The 19,554-nt window shown below is 41.4% G+C and overlaps 1 long non-coding RNA gene across 1 annotated transcript; it reads right to left on the reverse strand.

Moving 5' to 3' along the window:
- Positions 1-1,946: 1,946 nt before the first annotated feature.
- Positions 1,947-19,320, reverse strand: LOC132250030 (uncharacterized). Its single transcript, XR_009461619.1, has 2 exons — positions 19,238-19,320; positions 1,947-2,282 (listed from the first exon to the last, which is right to left on the reverse strand). It is a non-coding gene; the product is annotated as an uncharacterized LOC132250030 (long non-coding RNA).
- Positions 19,321-19,554: the final 234 nt, after the last annotated feature.

Raw genomic sequence — 19,554 nt, forward strand, 5'->3', positions numbered from 1 at the left:
CAGACCCTGGCCACTCGAACTGTGAAGAAGTTCTTCCTAATGTCCAATCTAAATCTGCTCTCTGCTAGCTTGTGGCCATTATTTCTTGTAACCCCCAGGGGCGCCTTGGTGAATAAATACTCACCAATACCCTTCTGTGCCCCTGCGATGAACTTATAGGCGGCCACAAGGTCGCCTCTCAACCTTCTCTTCCAGCCTTAGTCTCCCTCTCAACCCCTCCGTCTGCCACTCCCAGTCCTATTCTTTTACCTAGGTTCTTTATTCTAGTTTCTCCCTTCAGGAGAACTATGGGAGAAACTAGAATAATCCAGTTCAACCCAGTCTGCTTTTCAAGGTAGTCCTTCTGGTTGGCTTCTATTCTAGTCTCGGTCTTCACCTTCCTGCCTTTGGCTCCTAGCCCCACTCTCCTTTGATCCCATTGTATTTCTGTCCCCCGCCTCACTCTGGTCCAGCTGTTGAATTTTAAACAAGCCAGGATCTTCCCCTTTAGTTCCTGGACTAGAAAAGAAGGAGTTGAGAGTCTCTTGGTTCACAGTATTCATTTCTGGGGCCACAGAGGCTCACAGCAGCTGGGAGTATAGCAAGAAACCTTTTTGCCTGCCCCCACCCTCAAATGTGAAGCTTCTCCATATGGCAAAAGCCCCTTTTGCAGTATTTGCCCACTTTTGAGAATGCTTTCTCTTTTCTATGTTTTCTTCCTTCCTCTCTCTCTCTCTTCTATTATATTATTTTTTTTATATATATAAGGTGTACTTGTAGTGAAAATAGAGCTTGTAGATGCTTTTACAAAGGTACTTTAAGTTTAAAAGTAAGTTTTACCATGTAACAATGTTAGCAAGGGCAGGAATCTCTGTATGGAGTGGGTCCCTGAATGAATCATGGTGGATTGTGTAACACAGTAGGTAGTCGAGATAAACCAGTTAACAAGCGGCAATTAACACCTACAAAACTACAGACCAAGAAGAGGAAAGAATCAATACAGAGTTAGGAACTCCTTGAAACTTTACTGTTAAAGGTACGGAAGCCCTGGTTTGAACTAGTCAATGCTGGAAGCAGACCCTTGGGGCTGAAATACCCCCTGATCAACTACTTCCAGAACTCTAATAATCATGGCAGTGAATCAATCTAAATTCATCAACAGACTCCTGAGACTGCACGTATGTGCGGACGTGACCCCTGGCGCTGAAAGCTGCTATCCAACAGCTACCAAGGACATCCCTCAAGGTCAACGACCCCTGGATTGGGTAAGCCTGAGAACTGGGGAGTCACCAAAGTCTGCCAGAGAGGGATAAAAGGCAGTGAAGAATGACCTCCAATGGTGCCCTCTTTGGCCTGACCAGCACCCTGCCTGACCAGCCAGAAGGACCAGCCAGTGACCCCCTTCTGAAATAACATCGCACTGAAAGAAGCCTCAACTGGCCATCAACGGTGGACTCCAGTGCTTGGGGATAGGTATATCTTGACATCGGTGCTTAGTGTTCATAGCTAGCTACTGTGAGTGTGTGTGTATGTGCATGAATGTGTGTGTGTTTGAGGGGATCAGCACCAAGATTTATGGTCTTACTTTTGCATCCGTCCAATAAACTAGAATTTTATGAAGATCCTGTGAGTTGGCCCTTTGTAGCCAACAGGAGCAGCAGTAGCAGGGAAAGTTCTGTTCATCATGTTCAGCCTTAGGATGGAACATGCCCAGGGCAAATAAAATCTTCAGAGATTGTTGAGCTTCCAAGTTCTTAACAGGTCTCTGCTGAACACAGCCAGTATGAGCGTGGCAGATTTTCATGGGGATGACAAATGGTTTATCCATGATGCAAAGGCATCTGCTCCCCCTTTACAAGACTTCAAAACTTGGATATGAAAGAGTATCTCAAAAAAAATGGTCATACATTTTTAAAAGGGAAGAACAAGATATTTTTCTCTGTCTTTGCATAGTCTGAAACAGTTGAACCATTTTAGGTTAATCTTTATTTAAAAAAAAAAAAGTTTGCAATAATTTCAACCGGGTTGAAAAGAGCAATTGAAAACAGGGTCATATAATGGAAAATGTCAGATAATCTTAACTATCATGCTACCAGCTCTGCTTATAATACCATTGAGCACATGGTTAGAAGAGGGCTTGTTTACTCTGACAGCTGGACTACAGAGATGCAGAGTATGTTGATGCTTCTTTCTAAGTCCATCGCTTTGCTTCTAGGTTACATTGTTCTTTCCATCTTCTTCACACTTTCACTTCTTACCTCTGCTTCTTGTTTCTTTCCATTCTGAGTAAAATTCTGATCCCACTGAAATAAAAAATAGCTTGACTGCAAATCGTATTGGAGCAAGGATTTATGTTGATTTTAAAAATGTCTTCTTTGATTCTGAGAAGCTCTATAGCTAGTACTGCTGCCTCACAACTCCATACATCTTTTACAAGTATTCTTACCATGCCAAGTAAATTTTAACCAAAGTATTCTTTAAAATCTTGCAGCAGTTTAATTATGTACCTTTTAATTAATTGGTTTAATTAAAATATTCCCTTATGTAAGCACACTTAAATCATTTATATTGGTTTATCCAAAACTAGTAGTTAAGATAACACAGGTATAAAATAATGTTAAGCAGTTTTCAATTTGCCAATAATCAAGTTAAAAAACATCGCTCAGTTAAACCAGTGCACTTGTTTAAATCAGTGCACTTGCAAAATGCCTTAATGTTGGCTCTCCATGTCTATTGTGTGACCTACTGAAACACAAGTGATGTCATCAGATTCAGCTGCACTAATTCTTCCAAATTTACCATTTGCATGTCTCTTTCATGCATAATAAAAGAAATTCCTCATTTGACTAGACTGGAGATGTAGATCTTCTAAATTTGTACTCCTGTCAGCTGGAGCCCTGGATTTTGGTGGTATTAGCTTGGCATACCTCAGTCAGATGAACAAATAGAAGGATATTTCCAAAGTTATCGTTTCTGAGTCAACCTTTTTAGAAGGTACAAGAGTTGAGCAGATAGTAATTTCCATCTTTCTGTGAGAGAAGAATAGTTTCTTGTAAGTGGACCTATAATAATCAAAACTTTACCCAAGCCTTGCTACATATTATGATTAAGGCACCCCAGTCTTTGAAGCCAACAGACTAGGCAGTGATACAGCCAGATGTGATGCTGTAATTTCCCAGCTTCAGTGATGAGCAAGGATCCAGGCTTTCCATTCCCCACAGAAAAATGAAAAAAAATGGAGATTTTCTCCTTTGACTGAGAAAAATACATTTTAACAAACACATGGATTTTCCACTTCTGCAAAGAACTCTGCAAGATGGCATAATTCCAGCCTTAAAGGGGCTCATGGGAGCGGGAGAAAGGTAGTCAGGCAGGGGGTGCCATGTGCATGTGCACACTCACACAGTCACATGGCTGCTAGGCAGCCTGGAGAGCAGGCCTCGCAGGTAAGTCTGATGAGGTGGGGAGGTTGAGCCACCGCAGAGGGAGGGAAGGATGGAGGGATGGAGTTTGGCTGGGGCTGGGGTTGTTGCCCAGCCAGGCAGTGCCCACTTCTCCCCTTCCCCTGCCACTGCCATGTTGGGCCAGGCCCACTGCTTCCCCCACACCACCGTGGCGGCCTGACTTCCCCCCACCTCAGGCCTGCTCCTTCCCCACTTCCCCCGCATTGGGCCCAGGCCCGCTCCTCCTCTCCCTCTACTGCTGCCACATCAGCCTGGACCCACTCTTCCACCACCTGCCACTGCATTGCGCCCACTCCTCCCCCCTACTGCTGCCATGTTGTCCCTGCAGGCAGCAACAATGAAAGAGGAGAGGGGCGGGCCAAGGCCAGCGCCAGTGGCCTTGTCCCCTCCCGCGCCACTTTAATTTTAAAGAGCCACCGCTGCCACCTCCAAGGAGCATGGGCAGGGGCCGAGGCCAGCTTCTGTGGCCTCCCCACACCTCCCCGCTCCGTCATTGCTGCCTGCAGGGAGCAGGGTGGGGACTGACTGAAACAACCAGGGCTGGGTGTTTCAGTCAGCCAATCAGAGTGCAAATAAAACATTATGGACAGACAGACAGACAGATTAAGGTTTTCATAATATTGGAATAGTATTTGAGGCACTGCTAGGCTTCCAAATTACTTTAAAATTGTAAATATATCAATAAAACATTGTATTCAATTGATACCTATATATACAGTGGCATTTTATTTTAATCATGGATTTGGGGCTTTTTAATCAGAGAATTTGTGGGGTTTTATCAGAGAATTTGCAATTTTTAAACAGAGACAATCTGGATCCCTGATGATGTACCCACATAGAACAGAGGGTAGCCTTTGACATTCATCTAGGGCTCAGTTTCAACTTGTACCTCTGGATCTGTAGCAAGGTGTTATTGCCATTCTGCTATTGCACCCCAGCTCTTACAGTGTAGGGTGTAATAGCTTCCTGCTTGAAGCTCCTTCAGGAAACCTTCAGTGCTTCAGTAGGGTACAGAGCTTAGCTATACAGCCATTTTTACATCCTGATATATTTCTGGTATCCGCCCCCCTCTTCCCCCCCCCCGACATGTCCTGATATAATTTCAAATCAAAATAAATCATTATTATTAGAGCCTGTGGTATTAAATAGGCAGGGTGTTCTGGTCCTTTCTGGCTGTGCAGTGTGAGGTGATTATGAAGCACAGCAGCACGAACAAGCTTGTGAGCAGAAAAAGGTCTCATTTGAAGTACCTTGGTATAAGCAGGTCCTTTATTGCATTGCCTTTCACAGGTCAGTTAGCTCTGCTATTAGTTCCCCAGCAGTTCAGTTCCCACCAAACAAATTTCAATCTCTAACAACACAAACAGAACAAACCAAGATTCTCCATCTTCTCCAGACATTTGAAGACAGACTTTTAACTTTGACTTTTCATCAGTACAGCAACATAACATCTCCTTGCAAGCTGTCTCCTCACAGCTTGATCCTTTCTGCTTCTCTTCTGTGGTCTTGGACATTCCCTTATCAGCAGAATGCCTCCCAGCTGCAGGTTCTTAACAGGGCTGGCTGCCCCTTTTTAAGGGGACAGACCACCCTGTTACACTTGGGTATTAGGCTGAAGTCTATGAAAAATGCTAGGACACTGTAATTGCACAAAATATTTTAACAACCTTTCTTATTATTTTATTATTATTTTAACAACCTTTGCAGCAGCAGGACATTGGTCATCATGATCCTTCTGCTCTGTGACAGGTTAGGATGTTATGTCTTGTAATTGTGTCAGGCCTGACTGTGTAGTTTTGGTAATAGGCTAGACAACGGATTTGTGCAGGATGGTTTGGATAGGGCTGATCCTGCCCCTGGTGAAAGGTTGGACTAGATGATCTCTGGAGGCCCCCTCCAGCCCTACTTCTCTATGACTCTATGAAAACAGAGATCATTGGAGATGTATCACTACTGTGCTACAGGTCATAGCTTAGTGGTAACATTTCCAAAGCTCCTTATTCCTTGTCAGAACATACTTGACCTTCTTCATATAGGAAGTTCCCTAGGAACTTAATAGTCTGACAGAGTTGGATTTCTTTACCAACTCCATGAAGTATAAAGTCTGTCTTGTCTTTCTTTTCATTGGCTATTCTTGGGAAGCCTTTTTTGCATTATTTTGATGTTAATGGATTCCCAGTGTTTAGAAAGGAAACCTAAAGCTATAGTTAGTACAGCTGAAGACATCAATAAGAGTAGTTCTACTGGCATTATCTTTTGTGTATTTGTATACACCGTGTTTTATTGCTGTGTAATTTAGACAGCTATTCACCAGTTTATAAAATAATCTGTTTATTTGACCACTTGGCTAACAATTAACAAAGCAGATTATGAAATATATTTTTTTTGCTTTTGGTTTGCCTGAGCTATGCACAATTAAAATGAATGATGCATTCATTTATTGTGATTTAAGAGTTTATGGAAAAACTGCACTTCTGGAAACTACAATTTAACTATAAATTAAGTTTTTTCAAAATTGGGTATTTACATTTAAGCAAGTAAATCCATATTTAGGCCAACATAGGCACCCAAAAGTCCAGCATATATTTCTATATAGTCAAACTGGGAAAAAAATATTCTCTTTTGTTGTTGCTTTTGGCTGTGCCTCATCATCAACATCTATCCTGGCATAAAGGCAAATATTTCATTGTTTATTTGCAAAATAAAAAAAACCTGAAAGGCTTTGGCAGTCTATTGGCTTTGCTATTACTGGTCTTAGTACAGCATGGAGAACTCGCCTTAAAAAGGGTAACATTCAAATAGAAAAATCATAGGCTTCTACTCATATATTGTTCGGGGGTTGGGGGTTAATGCTGGAGACATGCTGTGGGTGCATGCATGTGTCTAATGTCTACTGGAGACAGGAGAGCACCACCTGCTTACTGAAGTAAAGGTGGAAGCCTCCTGTTTTCTTCAATAAGTTGTGAAATAATATTTGTCTTTTACAGTAAACAGGGAAAGCACCATTTACCATTTGTAACTAGACTTTACAAAAGGAGTGTTTTTCCAGATAACCTCAATGAATTTAAACAAGTACCAGTTTCTACTCTACTGCGGATGTTGTCTTTATGTTTTAAACAAGTGGCACATTGTCTATGATATATGGTGGCTTGGAGTCCTGCAGAAAGGTAGCAGTGAAAGAGATCCCGAAGCAGCAGCTTCCAACTGTGAAATCTCCCTTTCCAAACTGGCAATACAAAAGCAAGGCAGAACATTATTAGTCCCCCAACATTAGTTCTTTCATTGCAAATGACAGGCAGTACAACACCAGTGTTAAGTTGGTCCCTGCTGTGTGTTGTGTTCTTCAGAAAGAAAAGGTAGGTGTAGTTTCATAGCAGGTGATGATGTACAGAACCAGTCCAGTATTCCTTTGTTTGTTTTCATGCTTAGATGATCTCTAATGTATGAGAAGGAAAATTTGCTGAGGCAGGCACATCTGTTCAATTAAGCAGCTCAGCCCACCTGTACTGTTGAACAGAGTTTTTTGGGCAGCTCAGTCATTTCTGCTGGTGCACACAGATGCTTGTTATTCTTGCTCTCCAAGAGTGGTCTAAAGGGATGTTGCAAATAAAGCAATAAATAAAGAGATGTAGTGAATTGGAAAACTACTCCCGGATTTATGATCGTGCATTTTTCCTAGTCAGCTTAGAAAGCCTGCTTTGCAAGAACATTGTATTAAATTGAATCAACTTCTGCCTAAAATGCTATAAAGGAAATAACGTATTCTTTTTATTTATAAAACATGACAAAAAGGCAGCTATGTCCAACACTGAAGAGTTGTGCTCCAGGCATGTCCCCAAAATGTTAATCAACTTTGAAAGTTAAAAAACTAGAGCAGAATATTTGAGACAAAATGTTAGTATATGCAGCACACAAAATGACTTAACCAGGAAAGCTGTAAAAAGGATAAGAAACTAATCCACAGAGTAGTAATGTAGCTAATAACAGAAGAAAAAAAAAACCTTTAACTGGAAACACCAGATCAGATCTTCTGTCAACAGATGGTATAGTTTACTGTGTAATATCCACCAAACAACAAACAAAATACCCCAGGCCCTGCTTATCCAATAAAGGAAACTGGGTGCAGCAATTTATACTTTTAAGATTAATAAGAACCTACATTTATGTCAGTGGGAGTTTGTTTTGATCTTGCAATGTAAGAAGATCAAAAAGGACAAACAGGTGCTTGTTAAAACCATTGTGAAGGGAAGCACATTTCAGACTCCAATGGCAAATAGGGACTTTCTGAGAATCAGGTCATTCAAGTGATGAGAGGCAAGAACATTTTACTCAGACCTGCATTTTAAGATAGAAATGATCCTTCTAATTTTTATATAGTAACTATTTTTTTATTTTCCATCTTGTGGTTGAGGCACAGGAGATCAGGCTATGGACTTAGTGGGTGCATCGACACATGCAATTACTGTGTAGCAATAAACTCCAACACAGTTTGCAACAGAGTTTATTGCTCCTGGGCACAGTGTTTACATGTGTGTAGATGCGTAGATGCACCCACTCATGTGTTCTTGGGCAAGTCATTCCCCACCTGTGAACTAAAAGAAACCTTTCTGTCTCTCAGAAGTATTGCGTGGATAATTTAATACTTGACAGATGCTGCGATACTGTCATGGTAGGTTATTAAGCTGACCAGTTACAATGACAGGCTATAAACTGGAGCTCTGTTTGGCATTTCCTTTTTATAAATCTCATTATCTCATTAACCCTTTTCTAAAACTCTTCTTCAGTAAAATTCCCTAATGGTGACTCTTTGACAATGTCTGCAGCCCTTACCAGATAAAATGGTAGGTCATATATGTCTGAGGTAAACTAAAAACTCACTGTACCAGTATAATGCCACTGGATATATTGACAGTGGTGGCATATCTTAATATGCTTACATATTTATATTCATATTTTTCTATTTTAATGTAAACCACTTGTATCACAACCATCATTAACCCCTATACATCTCATAAGTAAAGAACCTTTCTCTCAACTTTTAAAACCATTAGGTGCCAGTATGCAGCCAGTTGAGTATGAGGCACCTTTGAAAAATCAGCAGTCCTCTCTTATGGTATTAAATGGCTCTTTTTAGATTTTAGAAGTTTAGATCCCTGAGTAATATGGCATGTGGAGGTGCTTTAGTCACTATGTTCTGCCTGTAGCTGTAACTTGTGCAAAGTGTTTTTGTGCTAGTTCTTTTTATGACATGATAAATTAATAGGCCATTTTGCAGCCGCAAAAGCAAGTAGTCATGCTTACATGGCGCCTGATTTTGCTACCTTTGCTCAGACTGCATGTCTTATTTCACAAAGCATCATGTTAAAATACATGGGACAACTCAGCAGGTGAGGTGCTGTCACCTCTACTCCTCTGACAAGTTGAGTCTCCACTTTGGGATCCCCTGCCCATGGGATTTTGTGATGCAAGTTAGAGGGAGAAGACACCCCTGCCTATGTCTTCATAAAGGAGATCTCTAGTTAGGATTAAGACATGGAACTGCCTCTGCTGTCATTGATTCACAAGAGAACTTGTAGCTCTTGCTCTCTTTGGGGAGGGCTGCCTGTGAAATTGACCATGCACTTTCCAAAAACAAGATGGATTAAAGAAGACAGAAAATCAAATTTAAAAGAAAAGAAATTGTTGTAGAGCACATCTTGACTTACATTCCTCACAAGGCAAACTATGTTAGGTAAGAACATAAACATAAATTCACATCTTAGATGTGCAGTATTTTATTTCAGCAAATAGCTTCTTAGCTGCTAGGTCAGCATCGTTCTACATCTTTTATTTAAGAAGTAATTTACAGACTTCCAAAACTCCACTTTTACCATAGTTTTGCTCCATATTAAATATGATTTCTGAATAGATACCAGTCCCTTGGTCACAGGTACTATTCAGTGTTGAAAGGGGGTAGCTTAATCACACCCCTAATAATTATGAGCAGGTGAGAGGGATCAGCATTTTTCTGCTGCTTACACTGTGCTCATTTTCTGCTATCCACATACCCAAAAGCACCACTGGTATCCCCAGAGCTTCTAAACCTATTTTCCATCTGTTTTCTTCTTACCCACAGCAGCTCCAATATGCCCCAGAAGGCTTTGCTGCTTTCAGTCATGGCAAGAGCAGCACTCAAAGCTTTTGGGTGTGCACTGGTACTGCTGAAAGCTGGCATGTATGCAGCAGGAAATAACAGGCTCAGAGCTCTGGATATGGAGTCAAAATCAATACTGGATGGTGATATAAACATTGTGCCTATTCAAGGAAGTAAGAATTTTGCTTACACTAGTAGGTGGGCTAGCAGGGAGTCTGAATGTTCAAGAGGAAGCAGGGCTGGAGCATGTGAGCATGGAGTAGACAGAGCCTCAGCTCCCTTCTATCTTACTTTACAGCCAGAGCAGCTGAGACAGGAAGGACAAGGAAAGGATCACAATTTACTGATACCAGGACAGGAGAAAGGAAGGAGGAGAAGAATATGACTTACATGTGTCTGTGATGCATAGTGCTTCTTGGGGAGCCTGTCCCTGAATCTGTTAAACTTACAGCAGTCTGAACTAGGAAAATACTGTCCTCACTGGTGCATGTGCAGCACTATACTAAGGGGCAATGCTACTTCTGGTTCAGGAGCTTGTCCAAGCCAGCCAAGTGCTGTGCATGTGCCAGTAATCTGTGCCTCAGTAGAGTTACTAGCATGTGTGTAGCCCATCACTGAGACAGTGGGGGAAACACTCCAGAGAAGGGCTAGGCAAAATATGGCTAGGAGGCTGGATCCAGCCCACTAGGCATTTCTATCAGGCCCGCAGTGCCCCTAAAAAATTTAGAAAATTTAATATTTATTTGCTCATGGCTGCCTGTCAAAGATGACAAGAGACAGGGGCAGTAAGATCCAGGGGGAGCCAGCAGCAGGACCCAGCAGCAAGGCCCACCCAGCCCTGCCCCCAAACCAGAAGCCCCTACCTAGCAGAGGCTTCTGGCCTGGGACCATGGAGCTGTTCCTGCTTCCCTGCACTGGAGAGGGAAATGAATACCTTGACAGCTTGCCAAAACTTGGTAAGTGACCCTCTGTCCCCAAATAATTGCCAGCCTCTGCCCTAGAGCTAAGAGTAATCCTACCAGGAGGAAAAAGGAACCATTGGTCTAGTGATTAGGGCCCTGATCCTAGATTTGGAGTGGCCACAGGGGGACATCATGGCTGCCATTGGGGCCTGGGGCCTGCTACAGTGTCCTTACATTCTGTTGACTTGAGGGTGATGTTCATTGTTGTCACAAGTAATGAAGGAGATGTCTAACAATGCAAACTATATCCTGGTAGAAAATGTACATAGTGTTGCTGGTGCTCTTGATCATTTATGCACTAACTCATCATTTCTGTGTATAGGTCTTTGAATTGTTCTTAGAATTGGAGAACACGAAGATTTCATACTAATGATTCCACAATAAATTCTGGGTAGCAATGATACAGAAGGAAACATACATGCTGCAATATACAGAGGAGACAACAGTCACTAACATTTATTTACCTTTCAGAAATGGATGCATAGTAGTTTAGTAGCTCTATTAAAGGTCTTCTTTTTTACTGAATTCACCTTGAATAACCTTTTTAGAAGCAGAGCCAGCTCAATGCTCAAACAGAGATAGCATCTGCATTTGTGTTATCTGAGCAAGGAATATGTGCTGCTTCTGTCTGTTGTATTAGTGATACAGAGACCTCTGTGTCCTAGACAGCAGCCTCACTGCTGTCACCTCCTCCTCCTCCTCCTTTTTTACAGCTGCTAAGGTGTATTAATAGGTAGCTAAAATATATGAAATACTTCCCTAATATTATTTTTCCATGTGAGCAACTCCAGTAGTTTCCAAGTAGCTGTTCTGTGATTGTGGAAAAGAGGTGGAGAAGGCACAGAGATCATCTTTTATTAAGGTCTGGCATTCAGTAGGAGAAAGTTTAAGAGCATCTAAAAAAAGGAGGCTAATAATAATTATTATTATTATTATTATTATTTCCCAGTTTAAGCAGCCAAAAAGTGAGGGAAAGGAATAAGAATAGCTTTTTCATGTGGTGGAATTGAAAATGATCTGATTGTGCTGAAAAATGTGTATTGTGGTAGTTCAGTAATAGGTGATATCACCATAGTTTGATATAATGCCACAAAGACTTTGGACAGTGCTCCTTACATGTGAGTACCGATGTTCTCCAGTGGTCAGGTAGGATTGTAGGATCATAGGAAAATAGAGATGGAACAGACCTCAGAAAGTTATCTAAATCAGCTCCCTGCTCAAGGCAGGATTGTGCCTGGCTAAACCATCCCATCCAAGTGGCTATCTGACCTGCTCTCGAAAACTTCTAACTTCTCTAGGTATCCTGTTCCAATGCTTGATGACCCTCAGAGTCAGAAAGTTCCTCCTAATTTCCAATCTAAATTTTCCCTGCTGCAGCTTGAGGCTATTGCTCCTGAGCCTGTCCCCTACAGCCACAGAAAAAGAGCTGTCTCCCTGTAATCACCCTTCAAGTATTTGAAGACTTTTTTTCAAATCCTCTCTTAGCCTTCTATTCTTGCAGCACATTAGAGCAAACTCGATTAATCAAGCTTGCTGGGGTGTGCCAATTACTATGCTCCAGCAGCATCACCATCTTGTGTATTCAGTGCCCCCATGCTTCAAAATGGCGGCGGGGTGGGGGTGGGCTTTACCTAAAGCTTGAGCTTTAGTTAAAGCATTCCCGCTGCCATTGTGAAGCGTGAGACACTGCATACACAAGCTGCTGCTGACACTTTAAATAAAATGGCTCCCAAGAGCCGCTTTAATTAAAGCACCCACCCTTGGAGCACATGTAAAGACACCATCTGAGACCAATGGGCAGCACTGGGGACTAGATGATATAGCTCTGTGGACCATATCTGGTCCATGGGCTGTATCTTTGACACCTCTGATCTAGTCTGTATTTCCTTAGTTAATGAGAATGACATGAGAGACAGTCTTACTAAAGTCAAGATATATCACATCCACTGCTCTCCCCACATCCACAGAGCATGTCACTTTATCTTGGAAGGAAATCTGGTTGGTCAGTCATGATTTACTCCTGGTGAATCCATGCTGGCTGTTCCTGATCACATTGTTCTCCTCTAAGTGCTTCACAACATACTCCTTGAGGACCTGCTTCGTGATCTTTCCAGGTATCATGGTGAGGTTGAGTAGTCTATAATTCCCAGGATCCTTCTTCTTCCCTTCCTTAAGGATGTAGGCTTAAGCCTGGCAGTCTTCTATCTTTGCCTGTAATTCACTGGTGCTAGGTCAATGGGGACCAAAGCTTCTCAATCAGCATATGAGTGGGAAGGGCTTTTCTTACTGCTATTTTGCTGCTCCTTTTGAAGAGCCAGGATCGTACAGCACACTCAACACTGCACACCAAAGCAATGTATTGGGCTATGCATACAAAAATTATTCCTCCTCTTCCCTATGCATTGATGTTTCTAGCAATGGCATGAGCTGGGGATTGAGGTCTTGACAGGAAGGAGGAGAGAACACAGAGACAGGGGAAAATGATTCGTTTCCTTTGACCATGGGCTTTATCCACAGAGCCTCTGTATGTGCATGATGCACCGGTAATAATCACCTCTGACTGCATGTGTTGTGTGAGTCTCTCTGTTTTACTCAAAAGTATTGTAGTTCTTTTACCTACTGTGTGTCCATGTATTCCACTGGGCTTTAGATGAAATCTCAAACTTCACAGTTACCAATATGTTTTCTGGCACCAAGTCCTTCATCTATAGCGGGGATGTCCAGCTTCCAAGCAGCCAGGGGCTGCATGCTCTGTGGGCTGCAGTAGCATGAGCCATGGGCCCTGTGGGCACCCTGGCTTTACTTGCAGCTTCTCAAGCCACGGGCTTACCCTCGGGCAGATCAGTTTCTGGATTAGACCATTACAGAGTACTAAACACTGTTCAGTTTGATTAACTTGTGTACAGGGCAATGACATTCACAAAGGCTGACATTAGAAAAGTTGGTATGATCAACTGCTGTTGAATAGCCCACTCTTTTGGCAAAAGTGAATATAATTAATGGAGAGCCTCTGAATATTGTCCCTGCTGATGAACTATAGAGGTCTGAAATTTGAACGTCTAAAACTATTCTGCCATTTTTGAGATATGATAACATATGGCAGTCCTTTCTGGATTTTTAAAAGAATTCATTAAATTGAAAGTTTGTATTATATTAGCACCTTTTACTGCGTCATTAGTTGCTACCTTTGTTAACTTATATTCCTTGTCTAAAATTAATTGATTCACTTCACAGGAATTAGAGAGGAAAAAGACTAATCAGATAATTTCATCCTTACCACTTTGAATGCTCATTTACTTTATTTTACCTGCCTTTTGATTCATGTGTGTGGAACAAAATGGATTTCTAGGAGACGAGCTACCATTGTTCCCGTATATATATATATATATATTACTATAGTAATACTAGTACTTTATTGGCAAAACATACATACTATTCTATACTAGATTTTATTCATTGCTTACTTCTCATATTGGTTGGAGAAATAAATCTTATTAATTATAAATGGAGTTGGGAGCACCTCCGTTTACATCAATCTTGGTTGAAACTTACTATTCCAAGAGCCTAAAATCACATGCTGATTCCTTTGCTAAACTTCTGCTGTTCAGACTGGACCTTTCTGGAATTGCTCAAGGATTCCATGCCTTAGGCCTTTTTTTCTCTCTCTCTCCCCTTTCTCTTTCTTGCATATATTTGAAAAAATTCAGTAAAGAAATTGTTCCACTGTGCAGCAAGATTAGTGAAAAATATGTTGTTTTGTCCATGTTGAAAAAATCCTTACCACCATGTCATAGAGAAGCTGTAACATCTCCATACTTTGATATTTACAATGGAGATGTGAAAAATGGCCCAAACGTAGCCAGATTATAAACATTTGAAGCCAGGTCACGTGCTCAGTAGAGACACTGGAGTTCAACAGTAGACTTCCCTGAATATTTTGTCTACCTGAAATATTCTGCAACTCAAAGTTTTAGAGTATGAGTGGGACAGTCCCAGCAATTGCTGCTCCTAACTGCTGCAGCCTGCTGTGATACAAGATACAGGGACGTTATCCCTTTTAAGTTCTCAGTGCTCCTCCTGCTGCTCCTGGGCAGGACTCAGCTGGTCTTGTAGAAATCATAGAGAAGTAGGGCTGGAAGGGATCTCCACAAGTCATCTAGTCTAGCTCCCTGCCTAAGGCAGGATCATTCCTATCCAAATTATCCTACACAATCCATAATCTAAGCTCTTCGTAATGCTACTGTCAGCCCTGATGCAACGCAAGACATCATGTCCTACACAGGTACAGGAAGGAAACCATGGCAGCAGACAAATGCAGAGCGGGCAAGAATTGGGTTGCAGGAGCAGGGGTTAGAGGAAACAGCAGTCATGGACAGATATTATTTGAAGCGCTTTAATCTTCCAGTGCTGGTAGAGGGGGTGGTCGAGGACAGTGGAGGTGGGGTGCACAGGAGACCTCTCACTGATAACAGCTCTGGGAGACTGGGTGCTACAGAGTACACTGACAGTCTGCTCTGCCACCAGATACACAGGTCACTGCATTTCCCTGCTGTGCCCCCTTACTGGACAGCATACCTCTGAATCAGCTCAGCTGGAGCCCATGGCAGGCAGTGTTAGGTCTATACATGGCTGAAATACTCCATTTCTGAAGTGCTTCAAATATTACATCTGTCTCTACCCAGAACTTGAAGGTAGGACTCAGGCTTGCAGAAGAGTCAGGAGTTGGGCATTAGAGCCATGTGGGTGAGACAAAGCTGTGCGAAAGTGTCAGTTGACCTGGGATACACAGCAAAATACAGAAAATCCTAGGCAAATTAAGTGAGAGGCAGGAATTTCATAGGGCAGTATCATTTATTGGACCGATTATATAGTTTGCATAAAGTTAGACAAGATTTTGAATGCAAGACATTCTTCATCAGGGCTGTCTTGTATTGAATAGCTTGTCTATCTTTACTTCAACTACATAGTTGGTCCAACAAAAAGATAGCACCCTAAGATATCATTGCCTTTAGGAAAATTAAAACAAAAGAACATTATATAAAAATAAAATGTTTGTAAAGAAGTTATTTAAAAAATAAAATTATTTAAAAAAATAAAAGTTATTGCTTGTAAAGAAGTGATTGTAATGTATTGTAATGGTTGTAAAGAAGTTATTTGTATTGTATTGTAATACAATGTTATTTGTATTGTAATGTTTGTAAAGAAGTTATTTAAAAAAATAACATTTTAAAAAATAAAATATTTGTAAAGAAGTTATTTACAGTTTGTAAATAAAAAAGTGGCAAACTGAATCACAGTGTTTGAAATGAGTAAATCATTCAACATCAGAAGTTTGATGGAAATGGAAGAGAGAAACAGAAGAGTGAACGGGGTAAAAGGAAAGTAAAGATACAGAATAAATCTGTGTATCAGGACTAGTGAAAAAAAGAAAAGAGTTTGAAATTATAAAATGGCATTTTCAGAAACAAATATAAAGAAGATTGGAATAGCTACTATAAGGCTTTACAAACCCAGATCTAAAGTGAGAAATGGTAATTTGCCCCAAACTTACAGGACTCAGTCAAATAACTTATTTTAGGTTGGTGGTTTTTTAAGGAAATTTTGCCTTCAAGCTTCCTAGACTAATTGCACTTGCAAGGCAATTATCCCTCTTACTTGTCTAGCAGTATTGGCAGGGCTGAAGAAACACTAATGCTCAGTCATCATTAAAAACATCTACATTCTCCATCCTTTACAGCACACTCTGGGCACAACACAGAAAGGAAGAGCATTTAATAAACCGGATACAAGTAGCATAAGCTTCATTAATCTTTCTTTGTGGCTGTGAGGCTATTCTAGAAAGAGTAAACAAAATTAACTGCAGGAAATAGAAGGGAGAGAAGAAAATAAAAGGGAGAGAGCAAGAACTGTGGAAATGGACTTCTTAGCATATAACTACTATTTAGTGCAGAGAAGCTGCGTAGACTTCAAGCTAATTATCTTGGCCACAAATCTACCCACTTCAGTGGAGACAATTTAGGACTGAATTTATGTTCAATCTTCTAGAATTGATATTCTGTAGCTGAGAGAGAGCAGGCGTCTCCAATAGCTTTGTCTCTGTTCAGAAAAGAAGGCAGAAGAATCAGGACTCTTAATTGTATTCATTGTTATACCACTGAGTTGTAAAGGAGAGATGATGAGTAGACTTATATAAATACAAAGGCTTTGAGAAGCTTTTCCTACCCTTCTACATCTGCTCAGGAACCAAGCACAGCCCTGGTCCTTGTGCTCTTGGTACACAGGAACCAAAGAATTCCAGTGCTGTGAGTTGAGTAGACTTTTGGGAGACATACAGGGTTGAAGCATTGGTGACATCATTATCCACCTGCCCTTTACCCAGTCTGAGAGCTGTATCAGCATAGGAGAGGTAAAAACTTACACTGTAAAAAAGGATATAAGGAGTAAGAACTGCTAACCATGCTCAGCTGGTACTTGTGTTTGTCCATGAAAAAATTCCTCATAGAGTAACCAATGACGTACTGCTACTGCTTATGTTTTAACGGGTGGCTCAAAGCCACTATATTGACTTGTCCTTCAGTTCATCCATCTCTAAAATGGGCATGCTGTTTACTTCACAGAAGTTGTATATGACTTAGCATATAAATACAGAGAGAGAGAGAGAGAGAGAGAGAGTGAGTATATATATATATATATATATATATATATATATATATATATATATATGAAAGAGCTAAGTTTTTCACATTCCCAAAGCATAGATTTTAAGAACAATGCCACAAGTCATGAGAGTTGGCAACACCATAAAGTAGAGTTTGGCAACATTTTCTGGCAGGGGGCTGGCACAACCCAGCTTGGGGGCAGGTACTAGAACCTGGCTGCTGCTGCTTCTCACCACCCCCTAGATGCAGTGAAGTGGAGTGAAAACCCTACTTTGCCAGAGGCCATGTTGGCCAACTGTGGCATGGCATAGGCAGAGCTCCTGCTGTGCTGAAGCCCTGGACATTCAGCTACAGTGCCACGCCAAGAAACCTCCCCTGCTGCTGAAGCCATAGCTCCAGTACAGAGGTTGCCAACCCACAGTGTAAAGTAGTTTCAGGTCTTTGGAGGAAAGTCAATAAACAGATTATAATGGTAATTAGCAATGTTGCAGTCCTAAATTAGTTTCTAGAGACTCAGTGCAGATGAAGCTAAAGTGTTTATATTTCAACCAAGTTAAATGTGGGCAGTGTGTCATTTTGAACAGACGTTAGAAGCAGCAATCATTCTAGGCCTTAATTATCGGTATCTTTGGTCTTGCCATGTTTGAAATATAACTTTCTCTATTAGTATTTGCTACTTTTCCCGATTCTTTGCTTTTAGTTACCTGATGAGAGATTTGTTTTTGTTTACTACTATCAGAAACCTGCTTCTCACACGTCCAAATCTAGTTTCAGGCCTTCAGAACAAGTAAATCATTAGACATTATTTCCACAGATTTAATCTTGATCTTAATCTGGCATGAAGCAGTTGTCCCTATAAGTACCTATAGTTTATCCATCACCATGACATCGGGCTTAAGCTATCCCCTTGATGTTCTGCCACTCAATTGATTTAAGACAGATCTCACTTCTCTCTTTAAATCTACATACGCAAAGAAAGAATATGTAAATGAAAGCAGTGGTGAAGGCTGTTCTGCTAAAGACTGTCCTCGCCAAAAAGTAGAAAGACGGTGGAGGAGACACTTCTGAACAGTAAGCATGAGGCACATTTGTCTGAGGACAGGAATCATTTCTGAATAGAGGAGTAATTATCTGACTAGACATAGTCAGTACAAGAAAGGACAAATCTCTCAAAAGGACATATCCCTGGAACACAGCGTTGACTATGCAATAACTCAACCATTAAGCAAATGTGACACTGACTGATAACTTTGTTGCCCTGCTAACATTGCTGAAGAGGAATATCACCTATTTTAATTTACTTGTAAATACAGGGCTCAAATTCTGGACCAGAGAAGTATGTAACATAAATATTTCAGATCAATAAAAGACTTGATGTCATCTACACATGTGAGTTCTAATTCTTCCTTAAAATCAGGTCTCAGGTATATCTAGCTAAACACCCAAAATAGAAGGCCACTCAAAATTAGAGGAAACTTGAAATTTCAGTCAGAGTCTCATCTTTGTTGTGCTGACAGTCTTAAGAAATGTATCATCTCTCATTCTTATGATGTAACATGGGGTCAGAAGTGTTTTGAAATTTGGAACATTCAAAGGACTTTCCCCCCACAAATTGTACATTGTGTTAAATTTCAGTCCAATGAGCAGAACAACTTAACTGGGACAGTTAATTCTCTCCTGCATGATGGAAAGAAAGTCTGGATATATTATATAACTAAAGAGCCAAGAAAATAATTATGATGCTATAACACGGAAGTTTGACACGCCATCATAAAGGAGTGGGCAGTTAGAAGAGTTTGCCAAAATCTGTGGAGAGACATTTGCTGGAACTCTAAATGACGTTGTCGAATACAGGAATATGCATCAGAGAAGAAAGGGAAATTAGAAGAACATTTGTATTGGCAGTGGTAAAATAGTGTTACTAAAATTACAGAAAGAATCAGAGTTGGTACTGAAGAAAATTATCTTAATAGTTTGATCCTTGTCCCAGGGGAGCTGGGATGCCAGAGGAACCCCAGGGCAGCAAGGAGGCCTACTTACCTTCTGCAGGACCGGAAGAGCCGGGGGAGCCATGCACGCCGAAGACGCCAGCATGGGGAATCAGCCGGGCCTTTATCTGGCTGTGGCTGAGCAGCGGGGGCGGAGGACACCTCCTGGAGGGAATAAAAAGCAGCCCCACCAGGGCAGCGCGGCGGTTGATGAGGAGGGACCACGAGGGGGAACCCCAGCGTGGAGGAGAGCAACCGCCGCTCTCGGTCCGGCTGAGAGCGAGGGGCGGAGCCAGGGCAAGCTCCAAGGAAGCCGGCAACACAGCTGGCCACAGGTTTGATTGCGGAGCCGGCTAAAACGCCGAAAGT

This window comes from Alligator mississippiensis, chromosome 4 (assembly GCF_030867095.1).
Source record: "Alligator mississippiensis isolate rAllMis1 chromosome 4, rAllMis1, whole genome shotgun sequence".
NCBI classification, from domain to species: domain Eukaryota; kingdom Metazoa; phylum Chordata; order Crocodylia; family Alligatoridae; genus Alligator; species Alligator mississippiensis.